Genomic DNA, 17,375 nt, shown 5'->3' on the forward strand with positions numbered 1-17,375 from the left:
TACATATTAACATCGCTAATACACAAAAGTTTAATGCACTTTATCGAATTCTCTCACCAGAAACAACAAAGTGCAGATGTATCTACTTGCGATGTAAAAGATTACCTCGATTCTTTCTTCGCTGTATAACTTTTCTTTGTTTGAATAACAGTGGACACGCAAAGCTTTTATTAGTTTTATATGACATCGGGGTGATTAATGACAAAATTTTAATTTTGGGGTTGAGTAAACCTTTAACTATGACCTCAATAAACTTTTAATTTAAGTTGTTAGTTTCAGGTAATGGGTAGGATTAGGGATGTGGAATATGGACATGCAGAATATATAATAATAATAATGCAAGTACTATTAAACAGCCAATATGTTATTAATAGACATGCTAATAAGAACTTAGATAACAGTGAGAATTTGTCCCTATACTAAAGTGTTACCTCGTTTTTCAGACAGTCTGTCCATTTTCCTATCTAAAGTATATATCTGTCCATCCTTTCTCTATCAGTGTATTCACCCATCATCCATTCACCATATGTTTATCCATCCATCCATCCATCCATTTATCCATCAGTCATCTTTCTATTTATTCATCCATCCATCCACTCAACCACCCATCCATCCATCCATCCATCATCCATCCATCAGTCATCTTTCTATCCATCCATCCATCCACTCAACCACCCATCCAACCATCAGTCATCTGTCTATCTATCATCCATCCATCCACTCAACCACCTATCTATCCATCCATCCATCCATCCACTCAACCACCCATCCATCCATCCATCCATCCACTCAACCATCCATCCAACCAACCATCATTCATCTGTCTATCTATTTATCCATCCATCCACTCAACCATCCATCCATCCATCCATCCATCATCCATCCATCAGTCATCTTTCTATCTAACCACCCATCCATCCATCCATCCATTCATCTTTAAATCCATTCATCCATCAATCTTCTTCCATCCATGTTTTCATCCAACTTTCCATACATCCATCAATCACCTATCTATCCATCCATTTAACAAGCCTTTCCAAAGGGCCATCAATCCCACAACGTCTAGCTTGACTCGCCACCACAGAAAGATGCACATTTTACCCAGTCCTCTCAAACGGACAGACAGCACAGCTCAGGCCCAAATTAACCAGTGTCCATCTGTCAGCCGTCTAGCCGATTGGCAGGTTCCATCTCCCAAGAATGTGAGTTTATTGGGCTGACCCTTCCAACAGGGCACTATTTCATTTGGGAGACCACGACCGGCAACTCATTCCAGGGCTGACATCACGAGTGGCACCCCAGCTCTCCAGGGATGACTCCTCCGTGCCGTGATCAATAGTGCTTGTGACCAAACATCGCAAAAGCACATTAAAATGCCACTCATCCTGTCTGACTGCCATCCAAATAAATCAGGTGCTGTTCCCCGCAGGCCTGGTGTGAGCGGTCAGGCAGACAGCAAGAGTGGAAGGTGGAGGTGGAGAGCGCTAGTGGTGCGACGGGTTATAACCTGTCTGTCTTATCGCATTCGTGTCAGTCATATATGGAGGAATTTAGTCCTTGCTGCACATGCGGCCTTCAAAGATGCACCGAACAGTCTGAGTACTAAACTGACATAGTTATAATAAATGTTGCAGCACGGTATTCATGATTTCTAACAAATGCAGTCAACGCGGGATGCACTGTGACAGGATGCTTTCTTATTACGCAACTGTCAGGAATGCTTGACTCAAGTCAATCCCATCGTTCTACGCTCAATATGTAAGGCATAACGTAAAGTCAGCTGGTTATTATTGCAAAACCAACTTCTCTATGTTGCACCGAAATCCTAAACACCCTGGTTTACTTTGCAACTATGAAGGCTAGTGCATATGTTGCTCTCAGAAGAGTATGAGCAAGTCTATTAAAGCATGATCTTATAATATCACATACATTGATTTTAACACCAACAGCTTTTCCCTTGGTATTTTATTCATTCATATTCTATTGTAAAAGGGTGACGTATTTGCATATGTTCGCAGGGGTGTGAATCTCTGGGTAGAAAGAGTGATTCTCCCCTTCAATTCAGAATTCATAGCTTTAGATTCGATTCAGGAAAAAAAATATTAGAATTTTCGACAATTTGATTTAATGCCATGCAATTCACACTAAGATCTAACTCATTAAAGTTTGATTAACGACTCCAACCGAATCTAAATTTTTAGTGAACTTATAAGATAATGTACTGTAAATTATCCTAATGTGTCCTGGGTGAGAAAAAGGAAAGCAAATGCTGTTTATTGCACCAAGCAACCTGAAAATAAGCGCATTAAAAATGTGTGCACGCAGGCTCTTTGAAATCTAAGAAAGAGTGCAATGCGCATTATACTACAATACGTTTTTACATCTGTATAAAACATATACAAATTTTTACAAAGTTTTCTCAGGTGTCTCTTTTCTGATGAAAAGCTAGTGAAAGGAGACACAGCAAGTACTGTACCTGAAGGACTCTAACTTACAATGAGCTTCATAAATTCACACGCTTAGTAATTAACAGCAGCCTATTACAGTTTTAGTCGGTCGTTGGCATTATATGCGTATCTCAGCGTGTTTGATGTGATGAGAACGGAGACAGGACGTTCGAATGAAAGATTTGTGAAATGCGTGCCTGTTCTGACTGCTGGTATAAAAGCATCTCTCGCTGTGCCACTACACTGCGATCTATATCTTGTGAGCGCAAGAGTGCCGTCGCCATGGTGATCTCCGGCTCAAATCCAAGTGGGATTTGCCATCTTGGCAGGCAGACAACGAGGAAGCCAGCAGGAGTGATTGGAATACAGGAGGACGGAGAGAGGCAGAGAGGTAGAGAGAAGCACATCAGGTCTAACAAAATTCTGCTACAAAATGACTCCAACACAAAAGCCAAAAGAAAGAGTTTGAGTGTTCTCATATCGAGCATTCACATCCGTGCTTCTCTACCATTAAAAAAGCTTACAGAGAATGGTTAAGGTCAATGAAGGTCAAAGACGCTCTTTCAGCAACCAACCTGGCTGAATGCATCTAAAGGCACTTTATCATGCTCACCTTTCTTTGAACTGCAGAACACTGGTTGTTCACTAGCAACTGCATAAAGACCACAGAGGTTTTCCAAAAATGGAAATCTGTTCGGTCTCATTTGGGTAGCAGCTCTTGAAAACAGTTGCACCTGCACACTGGAATCATCTCGTGTGGTGTAATATATCAGTGTACACATGGCCCCAAAAGCATTGTGAGCCTTTTCGTATTTATGTTGTCTGGCGCCCATGGGATGGTGTATATACCACATGTGCTCGGTATAGATTTAGCATGTTAATGAATATATAGCAATGTGTTCGGTCTAAGATGCTGCTGCATGAACAGGCGTAACAAACCTCATCATAAAACGGATCCAGACAGGTGGAGCTGGGGGAGGTGGAGGGTTTCATGGGAAATATCCACTTTCAGCAAACACTGAACCAGAATATTTAAACAAGCAGTTGAACAAGCAGTCCCATTGGCTGCAGAACACTCAAATCAGCTTAAGCCTTGTAGTAAACAACTTGACTGCAAGCAGATGGTATAAAAGGCCTAAACCAAATAGTTGGCCTTTAAACTTAAATTAATTGCTTATTTTGAACTGTATTTATACCCAGTTGTAGCAATGATACTATTATGTTTAACCACTTAAATTTGATTCCGTAGGATTACTGTTACTAAATATAATGTACACATAAATATATATATATATATATATATATATATATATAGGTGCCTGAGAGGCGCAGTGGAAATAAATCACCACCATCTTATAACTTTGACTAATCAGAGAGATGTTTAATCACTAAGTAACACAAATTCCATAACTTAATTGTTAAAGCAGCAAATATGATTTTTTTTTTTGTCAATTAAGGCAACTGGTAACATGTTGCTTAGGTGTATTAGTGATAAATAAAAATAATACAGAATGTTGCATATAACATAATATGCCTTATCAATAACAGAAAACAACAAAATAAATATGTAAGTCTAAAATCTTGCATGAATATCTTCACTTAGACTTTACTTAAATTTTTTTTATATATATATATATATATTTTTTTACAAACATATATGACATGCAGGCAAACATAAATATTAAATATAAATTTTCTTTTTTAGTCTTGGTTTAAATAATTATTAGCTTTTCTTCAAATGATGAACCCCTTGGGTAGATAATCCCCTCTTAATATTTAGGCCTAAATTTAAGATTTATGTTTTTGAAAGGCATATGAAATTTATTTAAAACATCATAAAAAGTCATATATAAAAAAGATTTCGACTGAATGCATTATAATTTGATGCATATTTGTCAGTCATACATAAACTAATACTATGAAAATAAATGAAAATAAAAACGATATTGTTTATTATCAAGTATTTGCAGCTGTTTGATTTAATTAATCAAATTTTCAAAATGCATTTATTCATATTGCTTAGAAACATTTATTCTGTTAAAAAGCATGACTGTAATTAAAACATATGAAACGAGCGATATTAAAACACTCAAACAAATGGGATTTTTATGATCGATATATAAACCCCTGGCGTGTTACTGTGTATTTAAGTTTGCTAGCTTGCCTACGCTAAAACTCTGCGATCCAAGTGAATGGAAATTTTACATGAAATTCATTCGTGCAATGCATCCCATCTCTAATTTAAGCCTAGACATATAAATGAATCGATGTTCAAAATGAACCCGGAATACAAAAACAGCATCGAATTCAGAAAGGTACGAGCTGGCATCATATGTGGGCATCGCGTGAAGTGGAGCCCGTTACAGGCGTCTGACAATGGCACTTGATTAGATGCCACACACTGCCTATTGTTGGTAGACCTCCCTATGCAATTTGGTTTCCTCCATGCAGTCATTCAATCAAATTAAGCCTCCATTAAATATGGAAATGTGGTTTGCAGTGGTGGGCTGTGATAGCACAGGAGGGGCTGTGAGTGATTAATGAACCTCACCAGGCAGTGCTGCTTGACTAGCTCTATTGATAGAGTGCTAAGACTGAGGGCTTGGGCGACGATGCGCCAGCTCGTCAGTCCAACTTGCTCCCAGCATTCATTTGGAAGTCCTGTCTCTCTCCTTCACTCTTATTCTTTCTTTCTGCCGCAGCTAGAAAGGTCCGGTGCCAACCTGTCCGCCTGTCCACCTGAAATCCCGCCCTGCCAGCCTGGCCATGTGCCAATGCTTTTAGCGAGCGCTATCTGTCAAGGTATGAATTATACAACCCCGAGACCGTTCGCAGAATCCAAATGAGGAGGAAAACGCTCTACTTCAGCTCCCCAGCACGCTTAAACCAAGAAAAGGCAATTATTTGAGCCCAGCTGCAGCTATGGAAATGAGAAGGACCGGCATTCGTGCTCTCTCTAGGAAAGAAAAGAACAACAATTGCGTAAATAAAGGAGGAAATAACAAAAACAAACACCTACAATTAAATAAGAACTCAAAAGAATGATCTGCAATAAAACAACCACTATTGGCCATAAAAAATGGCACATAAAAAAAGGGCACATTGGCTTCAATTCAGGGTTATTACAGTTAACAAAAAAAATTAAAAATAAATAATAATTAAAAAAAACATGTACAGTTGTAATATCATTAATATTATAAAACAAAAAGAAAACTGTCAAACTAATTTGAGATATTACAAAAAAAACTCAAACTAAATCTATAGAATTGCACTTGAATAAAATAACTAACGAAATTTCAACGTATTATTTCAGGTCATTTCAGGTAGAGAAAATTAAATCTCATTTTCATTTAAATTGATATTAAATCTTCAAATGCAAACTAATACTAATTATTTAGAGAAATAATAGACAAAAACTTATAAAAGTAACAACAAAAATTTTTACTAAAACTACAAAAACAGTTGCCCAGTGGAAAGAAAATCTTGTGTCCAGAATACAGTGTAATTGCCTAGTAAGCACTTTGTTGTAGTCGTTGTACCTACGTGAAACAAAATGGACTTAACAACATGTAACAACATGTAACTAAGTTATGGATCAGTTACTAACAGTTATGTAGATGTAATAGGCTGCTACTGTTACACACTTGTTACAGAGTCTGTTACACAGCTATTTATGCAACCAAATGATTGTCACATACGTGTAGCAGACATTATACAGTGTATTTATAAATACAAGTAAACAGAAATAAGCTACTTCAAATAAAGTGTATCAAGTTTGTACATACGTGTAACAGTAGCTCCCTGTTACATCTACATAATTACAAACCTTAATTTCAGTCTGTTCCATAACTTAGTTACATGATAAGTACATTTTACTTCATGTAAGTACAATAGCTACTACTAAGTACCTAATTAGGCACCTAATTAATTAATCTGTATTATGACACCTTAAAATAAAGTGTTACCCTGTTCTTGGTATCAGTTTGCTTTAGGGTGTCATTATACAGAGCAATAACCTAATTCTGTGCTTATTAGTAGCCACTGTACTTACATTAAATATAATGCACTTATCATGTAACCAAGAAACAGCCTGTGATTACAGTTTTTAATTATGTAGATGTAACAGGCAGTTACTCTTACACATATGTAACAATCTTTAACACACTTAAGTGCAATCTTGATACACTTCATTTAATGTAGCTTATGCCTGTGTTATATTTTGTGTAATTTAATGTAATTAGAAAGGTATTACATGTTTTTAAGCACATATGTGAGTAGCTGTGTAACAGACTCGGTCTGTAACAAATGTGTAACGATAGCAGCCTATTACTACATAGTTACAATCTATAAGTACAAACTGTCCCATAACTTAGTTACAAAGTACAATGGCTACTACTAAGTGCCTACTAGATAATTGCTCTGTATTATGGACACCTTAAAATAAAGTGTTACCCCGTTTTTAAATGTGTGTAACAAAATTGTAACAAGGACACCTTAAAAAAGTGCTTTATTATTTACCATGAAAACACCGAGAGATATAAGGCAACTAAATGCTTCAGGATTCATATAGTTATTACCATATTAATTACTATAGTCAGAACATAGAGCAGAGCTGCGAAATAAAGTACTAAAACAATACATTTATCAAATGACGTATCTGCTTTTTGCATTCTCCTCCAAATTTCTTTGCATAGTAGAGTACTGCCATGGTATATGTTCAAGTATTAGCACTGATACATATATATATATATATATATATATATATATATATATATATATATATATATATATATATATATATATATATACACCTTGACCAATACAATCTGCACTGAAAGCTGCGTCTGTGCGTAAGAAACCTGATTTCTCACATCCATATCTGCCTTACATCAATACTGCGACAGAGTATTTATGCAGTTATTCAGCTCATGCACATTATTCAGCCCTAATCTGGTTTTGCTCTGCTTATCTCCGTCACCAGCGCTTTGCTAGCACACACTATATAAGTAATATCGATAATCTATTTACTGTTCCCATAATTACTTTGCATTCAGGCAGTTGAGTAGAGTATCAATCCATCATTGGCTAGTTTACGTATGAGTTTATATAACAGCAGATGAGCCATAAATGACAGTATAGTGGGATATTTATAATATGTGATGACAGTCCGTTATTCAGAGTCACGGATACATAGAAGATGCAAATGTAAAGACGATATTGGATCTGGTTTGTTAAGAAAACGCTTCCGCTCCGTTACAAAAGGTGATTTTGCCAAATTCTCCGGTATTTTTAAATTATTCCACACTGTATAGATTTGGTTAATAGTGGATGCCACAATTCGGGTGTATGTCTTGTTGTAATTTAAAAAGTACACTTAATAAGATATGCTGACTGTTACACAAAAGCATATAAAATGCTTGATCATAAGTTCAACTGTGTATTTATTTTTGATATTACATTTTATTTTAAACGTATTAAATAGCAACCTTATCGTTGCAGTATATATTTAAATACATTGCCAAATGCATTATGTTAAGTATATTTTAGTTTAACATAACTCCTCAATTCTGTAACCGAATTTTAAAGACAAAAGCATTACGAAATCACGTGCATAAATACTTATACTCAAAAATGTATTTAATATACATTTGAACTGAAATACATTTTGGTAACAATCTCTCTCCTTGTTTATGTAACTACCAGTAATAATGCTAAACTTTCGAGCAAATCTATAGTATATATATATATAGGTAAGAGCAATTAGCATGCAATGAAGCGGTTAAAACTGCTGCGGCGTAAATCATCAAACACCGGCAAATGACTGAATTATGATTAATAATCAGCTATGTCAAGCAGAAATACCTCACATACTACTTCCCATGATGCCTTAATATACTGTCTAGGTAGACATCTCTCTAGGGTTCGTAACCGTGCTTATATAAAGCTAAATAATTCCTGTAAAGTCGACTCTGGCTCTCTGACAGAATGCCTAAAAAAAGCAAAGGCAGGCTGTAAACAGCAGCTCCCTCATTAGCTGCGGTATCTTATTAACAAATAATAACAGCGGTGCTTTGTTTTTACCTCTCGCTACATGAATTATTCAGCTTTCACAGATTTGCTCATGACTCTTTTATGGAGCATCTTGTGCAACCCAGATACTAAATGTCACTCAAAACATTGATGTCACACATTGCTGTAGTTATTTGCATGCGTGTGAGTGCATTAGCGAGAGGTCGCCATCCACGCTGAATAATGTGTGCCAGTCTCGTGAGTTGGTGTGTATGTCTTCTTGCCCCATCTTCATCAGAAACCCTGACAGAATCCTGATTCCTGTCATTTCAGATGCTCAGTTCAAATCCTAATCCAATCCCAATTCCTGTACTTTTCACCTCTATATATATATATATATATAGAGAGAGATGTTGCAATGTACAACATTTTATTAAATATTAAAATAGGCTATGTGTTCTCTTTTTTGGATTTTAGGGTGAAATATTAACTGAAGAGTTCAAATCCCAAACCAAATCCCTGGCTTTCTGCCCATGAAACATGAACTTAAGCAAGTTTTCTCTCCTCAAAATCGTTTTTAAATCAATTGTCGCTATATTTTCATTGTGCAATGCAATCATTTTTACTAAATTAAAGCAATGCAATGTTACAATTCACAAAAGTTAATTCTAAAAAATCAGTATAAATATACTGTAAATGTAAAACTCTAACACCTTTCATTCCTTTTCACACAAATTTTAAGAGTTTCAATTAATAAAGCGATAATTTTCACGCATTAACTAGAAGAATATCATGTTGTGACTTCAGAACGAATGCTTTTGAACGTTAGCATCACACACATCCAGCTTCATATCGATGTGTTTTCATAGACGGTAGGTTTGCTCAGTAGCTCAAGGAGTTCAGAGATGTTCTTGAGAGGAGAGGAGCTTCAGTTCAACAAAACAGCTCAAATGTGTGTAAAAGGAAGTTGAAATGGCGCAGTTGCATCATCAAACGTTTTTATATCCGTTTTGCATTTGTTAACACTATCATGTAGGTTTAGGGTTGGATTTGGTGCATTTATCACATGAACCTTTAGCAAGAGTCTGTGTGTATTTCAGTTCAGAACCACCGCAATGCATGCCTATATCAACGTAATAAAAATGTGTCAGAGATCACGTATTGGACCTGCGTTTTAGCGCCAACCTGTGGACGTTTCTCTTTGAAACCGCGACAAACGCGCAGTAAGGTTCGTAAAAACCAGTGTTGCACATACGTACATACTTCTATGAGACAAGGTTGTGAAATTAACCTGTAAATGCGAGATTTGTCTAAACATAGTGCTGCTTTTTCAGGATCTTGCATGCAGATTTGAATCTAGTTAAGGAAAGCCAATCACTCTGCACACAATTATTGGAGATTTTCGTGTCGCCATGGTTACGCGGCGCCTGTATAATTGCATGTCTGATCTCATGAGGTACATGAGGTGGGTTTTGGGGTCGGGGCAGGCAGGAGGGGTGTAACTAATCTCCTCATGATCACTACCTGTTCCTGTCAGCACCCCCACCTCTCAGTTTAGATCGGTTCCTCATTCATCTTCTCACGGAGCCAAAGGTCTGCTAGATGAGCCGCCTGTCTGCAGGCTCCTGTAATTCCACGGCCGCCTCAAACGGCTGCGCTGATTGCCTGCTACAAGAGCAAAGCCGTGTCAGTCATTCAGCTGGGAGTAAACCGAGCGCGGGGGAAGAGAAACTAGTAATCTAGAATCTGAGTAGGCGGACTGTGAGTCTGAGTGGAGACCTGAGAGTTTAGATCACTGCGAGCCTTTGTCAAATGTGTGTTACGTGTTTCTAACAGCTCCTTTTATAGCCGCACGCCACCGATGGAGGTACGGCACTGATGTGTAAGGATACACAGTGCTAAACTGTCATCAGTGTGCTGTTTGCTGGTCGCCCGTCATGCTGTCTGTTGGTTGACCCAACGAGCAATCCTTAAAGACCTCCACAAATGACCGTAGACCAATCTGATCTTAATATATATACGGGATAATTAACTCATTTATAAAGAAGTCTCGTTTTGAGGGGTGAGAACTAGAAAGTGACATTTCATCAACTTTACAGGGCCAAAACTAACATTTAGTGTACCTTGATATGACTTCATGTACTGATTTTAATAGTTACACTAATTACACTAATGGCTGACGGTATACTTTTGCCAGTAGAAAGAGCTCATAGAAAGCTTTCACTTACACCCTTCTGGTTCTCACCCCTCCATTTTCACACCGAGGCTACATTGGTGAGCAGATGAATAAAGCTAAACAAAAAAAAAACCCATCAATAATCAGAAAAATTCAAGTTTTGGCAATTCTCAGTCCATATTAAGCCCCCGCTGCAATATTTAAATCGTTAAACAGTGCGACAAAATGTCATAGAAACACTTAAAATGCCTTAATATATTTCAAACGGTAATATTAAAATATCAAATTTCCCAATATCTGTATTATTGATGCACAGGTTACATAGGAAAGCAGATGAAGATGGAATATGAATGCAATCCGCTTAATGGTTCAGTGCTTATAAGTTATATATATAATTTTTTGTTTATTTATTACTTTTAACTACATGTTCTTACTGTGGGGTTAGATTAGGATTATTTGCATGTATTTACATAAAAAATGTATTGTTAACACTAACTGACATAGCTTGCGTCACAGTATACACTTTTATTAAAAAAACGCTCTCGGTCATATCGTGATTAAACCACAGAAGCTAACCGTTTCAAACATGACTGATGTTATAGTGATTTTGGAGGAAAACACGATAGTGGTCTTATAAATTGTCATGTTTGACGCTATTGGTCAAACATACTATCAGCAGAGAAAACGGCATGGGGGTCTTGATTTGAACGGTTGAAAATCACATTGAAAGCGTAATTTGTTATAATGACAAATTTGGACTCTAGGCACATTTTCAGCAGGACAAAAAGAAAAGCTATTGTTATTGTTGCTGTTATAAAATGTTAACCCATACCTGAGCTTTTGAATCCAAACTCTATTTCCATTCTGGAACAAGATTCAGAAATTCTCATTGTTATAAAAATTTACAATTTGATTCCTTTGTGTGCAGTTTGATATGACGTTAAACCATTCAAGCGCAGGAAGACGGTGTTTTGAGGGGGGCGGAAATGGGACATTTTAATAATGTAAGCAAAAATAAAAGCGCGGCAGTTTAAAATCATGACCAAAGTGAATTATGTATTGTTTTCTAATGTATTCCTGCACATGTAGAAAGCATACAGAACATGCGAATCGTTTTAGCTCGATCTCACGGCAGAACGATCACATGAGCGCCAATGTTTCCCTGTTTACTCTCCAGTCATGTTTGCAGCTATTTAAGGTATCCCTGCAAGTCGTGCACGTGTAACTATAAGAGCCGTGCGAGTAACCCTCACCCCCTGGCCTCAAGAGGCTCTCCGGGAACTCCTGCTAGAGGCTTTAAGAGTCTTTAAGCATCCTTTAGCACACCTGACGAGGTAAAATGAATACCCACGGCTCCTGAAGATGAACTGAAGTATTATGAAGCGAAACGATTGCTCTGTGCAAGAAACCTGTAACCCGAACCTTCAGACAAACAGTCCACAGTCAAGTCTGGTTTACGAACGAATCATTCTTTGGACACAAATGAACAGCCAAATTCAAAGCAGAACAGTCAACTATTCAACTCAGGCTCAAGTATGTCTACATACATTTCTGCGACGCCATAATTATGCACCTTCAAAGTCAAACGTATGGCGCTGAAACACACGTCTAATACGTGACCATGGCATGTTTTTATCACGTTCATACAGATACGTATCGCAGGGTTATTATTATGCAGCTTGAGATACATTTTGCGGCCGTATCCAGCGAGTGTCACTAAAGGTTAATGCTCTTTCATGCTGGAAATATCCCCTACACCGAACCCAAACCCAAACAAATGCAAAAGTAATGTAGAAACAAGTGATGCATCCATGCTATTTCAACGTCCGTATGCAGATACTGCTTTGTTGAACTACATTTAAACTTTATTAATCAAACATGTACCTGTAAACCATGCTTTGTGTGAAAAGGAATAAAAGATGTTTTACAGCCTCTAGTGTTCATTTCAATGTGAAACTAGCAATATGTATGTATAGGTACATTTTTTCAGTTTTGCAGCAATGCAAGTAGAGGCACGTATTTCCAACAGACCTCCCTTTATATTAGATTAGATGTAACTTTAATGTCATACTATAGGACAATAGTGTAGTGGCGCTGCTTTCAGCTACTCCCCAACAAAAAGACGCCTGCGAAATATACCATAAGCATTAGACTAATTACAATATTATTTTGTGGACTGGAGCTTGGTTTAGCACTTGATTAGTTGCTTTTCTGCCCGTTGAAAGTATTTATACCGGCCATAAAACAGAGGCGAGCGGGGTTTAGGGAGCGTGCGCACATCCAGCGAGTGTGTGACTGAAGTCACGGATGAGGAACACGTTGTACACATGCTTAAGCAAAGTGTCAAAAGGACTAATTAACATATTAATGATCCCACCTTAGCACTGCGGCTCCCGTTGGATAGTCAAAACACTTTGATAAGCATGCAAATGAGAAGCCACCAGCTCAAGAAGAAATTATCTGAAGCGTGAAAGAGAAAGATAGAGGAACAGAGAGAGAGAGAGGAAGAGAGAGGCTGATAGTCATGATTGAACCGTTGTTTTATTTATCTTTAATTATCTGCTTTAAGCTGCTGGTGGAGGCGACATCAAAGAGAGGCAGCAGGTGCACTGTAATGCAATCTTCACCTCCATCTTTTTCGCCACCTTTCATTCCCAGGCTTTCTTCTCCAATATGCCAATCAATACAGCAGAGAACCAGCTGTCCATCAAATGTCCAGTGACAATCAAACTAGCCGTCGGATACCGAAGTCTGAAAATACCGTATGAAAAGCTTCGATTCTATGACTTTTCCAATTACGAAACATTTTTAGAAGCTGAAGCTGAAACTAGTTTTTTTTTTTTCCTTAACTCCGCCATTTAGTTATTGCCCTGCAGGTGTTCTGAATGTTTTTGAGTTTAATATTTTAGGCCAAATATATAAAGCCGTCGAACATAAATCCATCAACAGATGTCCATTAAGAGATGGAGATGCTGGCCATGTATGTATTTGGCGTTAAGATAGAAACACTCATCATGAAATGTTGGACAAGCATGTCATCATCCTTCCAACTAGTAAGTTACGAGCCTGGAAAGCAATTTGGATTACAGATATGTAAATACAATTTGCTGAAATATGCCTGTTAAATACCGGGAAGATTCTTGGGAAAAGCACTTTGTATCACTAAATTGTATTTTACTTGACAAACGAAATGTATGCCAAACGTAAAAGGGTATGGGACCTTAAGAGTGTTTAAGGTTTTCACGAGCTTGCGTTAATTGAAAGTTCTCATTTAATACAATTTAAAATATATTTCTTAACATAAACATTTATTTCTCCAAATTTCTCCAAAGAAACAAAAAAAACAAACATACAAATTAAAACTAATATATATATATATATATATATATATATATATATATATATATATATATATATATATATATATATATATATATATATATATTAGTTTTAATTTGTATATTTTTTTATTTTTTAACTATTATATTAAAGTTGTAAATTTTTTTACTTAAGATAAAAAATTATTTTGTTGTCATGTCTTCTTTTTAAATATGCAGCATATTTTCTGTCACGTTCTAAAAAATAAATAAAATAAAACTAAATAAACAAAAATGCGCTTGACGAATTTTCAAATAAAGTGTAACAGGTGTATAGTTTAGGCTATTGCTTTTTTGTCAATTTACATCAAAAAAAAAAAGCAAAAATTGTGAAATACAAAAATCACTTAGCGTGTTCAATATAAATACATTGATTAAAAAATTCCCTCTTTTTTTTCTTCGTTTGATGAACATTACTGCCACAGACAGCCTTAAGACAGATCCGATATAATGTTACACATCCACATGTTTTTCCCCAACAGTTCCCCAAACTTTCATTATATGCTTGCATACAGTATGTGTATCAGAATATGGCCGTCTTTATGTGTGCGCTTCGGTTCAGAACGAGAAACAAACAGAGAAAAGCACTCCTCTTTGAAAAACGTACATTTTAGATGTTTAATTATTATTCGGAGCATTGGGATCGCTAGAAGAGGGCTTAATAAACTCAAATTTAACCAAAAATCGTTCAAAATTAGCATTCTGACACATTTTACCAGCAATTAACGTAGATATGATCATTTTTCACTGCACTGCACATCAACACTTGATACTTGGTATCGAACCATAATGCTATTTAAATATTCTAATGATTGTCTATAAAACTGAAACAAAACTGCTTTAAAATAGAAGCCATTCTTTTCTTTTTGATCAATATGGAAAAAATATGGCGTATGTGATCGTACTCTACGCGTACAACTTTTAATTATGTTTACTAATTTTGCATTGATGCATTTGGCAGAGCCTTGGGATCTCACACTGAACTTTGAACTGTGATACCTGGAACAGATGAACTGGCTAAAAAACGAAATCACTTGAGGCATGTTGAAAGCATGTTTGCAAGCGCGTCCCGATCCAAATACTGGTGGTCGAGCCGTATTGTTTTTAGGATGCCAAGCGAGTGGAGAAGTTGGGATCCTACATGATTTAATGCAAAAATATGCTGCCAAGTTCGCCTTTCCTGCTCCACGAAGAAACAATAGCATGCTACGTGCGCTACGCATGCTAATTTATGTTAACCAGGGGTGTAAAGTTTGCAAAATCAAAGAAAATGCCGTAGAGTTTCACATCAGCCGAGAACAACCTTCAAGTACGGGAAAAAAAAAAAAGTGTTTATTGAAAATTGTTGTATTACTTGGCTCTGAAAGAAACTGGCCATATGTCATCGTACAGAGAAATAGTTGCAGCTTAGCAAAGTGACACTATTTTATCATCACCCAAATGGATATGACAGATGGAAAGAAAATAGGAGAACAGGAAAGCGTGATCACAACACTGCTTATTGGCAGCCATTATCCAGGTAAAGACCTCTTTGCCAGCCTGTGGGCTTGAGTGTGTGTGTGTGTGTGTGTGTGTGTGTGTGTGTGTGATTCAGTGTGTAAAAACACTGACCTGAACAACTCTTGTATGGCTGGCTCCAGGGGAACTGTGAAGACAGAGGACGTGAGAGGTCAGTTGAAAGGGCAGAAGAAGATTAGATTATCACTCAAACAAAAGGCCGCTCTGACCATATCGCCACATTACATCCGTGTGTTACGTGTAAGTGGTGGGAAGGAGAATACCTTTTGAGCGTGTGCAATGGCGCTTCTCATCTGCTACATCCACCTCCATCTGCAGAAAGCCACAAATACAATCGAACTTTTATTCGTGAATATGTTTCAATGGTAGTAAAACGTGTTTTGATGTTGAAATACTCAAAGGGATAGATCAATAATGAGAATTTGCTTCACTCTCGGACCATCGAAGATAAAGATGAGCTTGCTTCTTCGTGGGAGCGTCGCAGACGCTTGCTCAACAACGGTTGGCCTGCAGTGTGAATGGGTGCCGCCAGAGACCGAAAAGCTCATAAAAACATCAGAATAATCCACAACACTCCAGTCAGTCATTTCACATATTTTGATTGTTTCTTCCAAAAATTGGATTTAGATTTAGCTAATCAGCTCACTGCGACGGCACCCATTCACTGCAAGAGGATCCACTGGTGAGCAAGTGATTAAAATTGCAACATATCTCCAACTCTGATGAAGAAACACACTTATCTTAGATGATCTGAGGGTCAAGGCATTTTGCTTTATTGCTTTAAAGTGAGATTGCTTTAAAGTGCGTACTTTATTTCGCATTACTATTTTCTTTTTCAATGCGAGAAACTTAAGATTCATTAGTTGCTATAAGAATATCAAGGCGTGATGAATGTGCTACAAACTAGATCATTTAGGATTATGACAATAAATTTAAATAATATATTAATAAATATCAATCTGCAACATCAAAACGCAGAACAGATAATTAAAATATCTGGTATCCACTGAAATCAAAAACTTTAAACATTCAAGGTGCAAATGGCTTCCCCAACTATTGCGTTAAAATAAAGTGGATAGCATTTATGTGTAAAAAAAAAAAAAAGTAATTGGTGCACTGAAACTGGTGCAATAGCACAAAAAATATTAGTCTGTTTGTATCTAGATCAGCTCAAAACAGCAGTAGTGGCTCGGCCAATGGCGTGAGAGTAGGGGACGGGACTATGAGTTTGCCCAACCAATGGCAGACGAGGGGTGTGTTCGAGTCGGCAGAAAATGCACGCTTGATTGTGTTTATGCATTCTACGAGATCGAGTACCGTAGGCGTCTCTGCAGAGAGAAAGAAAGAGAGAGATAGCGTGAAGTGGTACCTGATGTAATTGCCGGTTTAATTGCTCTTTGGTTCAGACCTCCGTTTGCCCCACGGCCCTCTATGTTAGACGACTGATAAGAGGTCACTACACCTCCTCCAATTTCATTTTCTGAAACATGAAGAAAGATAGAAACTTGTAATTATAGACATAAACGGGCATGCAAATCACATTTACCCTGGGAAGCATGCACAGCGAGGCAGTTTAATATCTCCCCCACATACGTTTCTCACTCTAAGCTTCAAGTTACCACAAATAAATGATAAATCAATGGTGAATTTGGACTTTTCTTTACCTCATTAGCTCTATTTCCCCACTTCATATAGAATACAACAGATTCGTTTAATTCGCCCTTTCAAAGCGAGAGGGAGGAACTGCTTTTATTTCACATCCATGCTGCTTTTCCAATCAGAATCGTTTACAGTTTTTAATAGGATTTATTTATAACCACGAAAAAAATGGTTTTCCATACGATTCAT

At 37.1% G+C, this 17,375-nt stretch overlaps 1 pseudogene; it reads right to left on the reverse strand.

The window, feature by feature from the left end:
• The window catches only part of LOC122362011, a 53,831-nt pseudogene extending 36,820 nt beyond the window's left edge, over positions 1-17,011 (reverse strand).
• Positions 17,012-17,375: the final 364 nt, after the last annotated feature.

Source organism: Puntigrus tetrazona, chromosome 17, assembly GCF_018831695.1.
Source record: "Puntigrus tetrazona isolate hp1 chromosome 17, ASM1883169v1, whole genome shotgun sequence".
In the NCBI taxonomy this organism is placed as follows: Eukaryota; Metazoa; Chordata; class Actinopteri; order Cypriniformes; family Cyprinidae; genus Puntigrus; species Puntigrus tetrazona.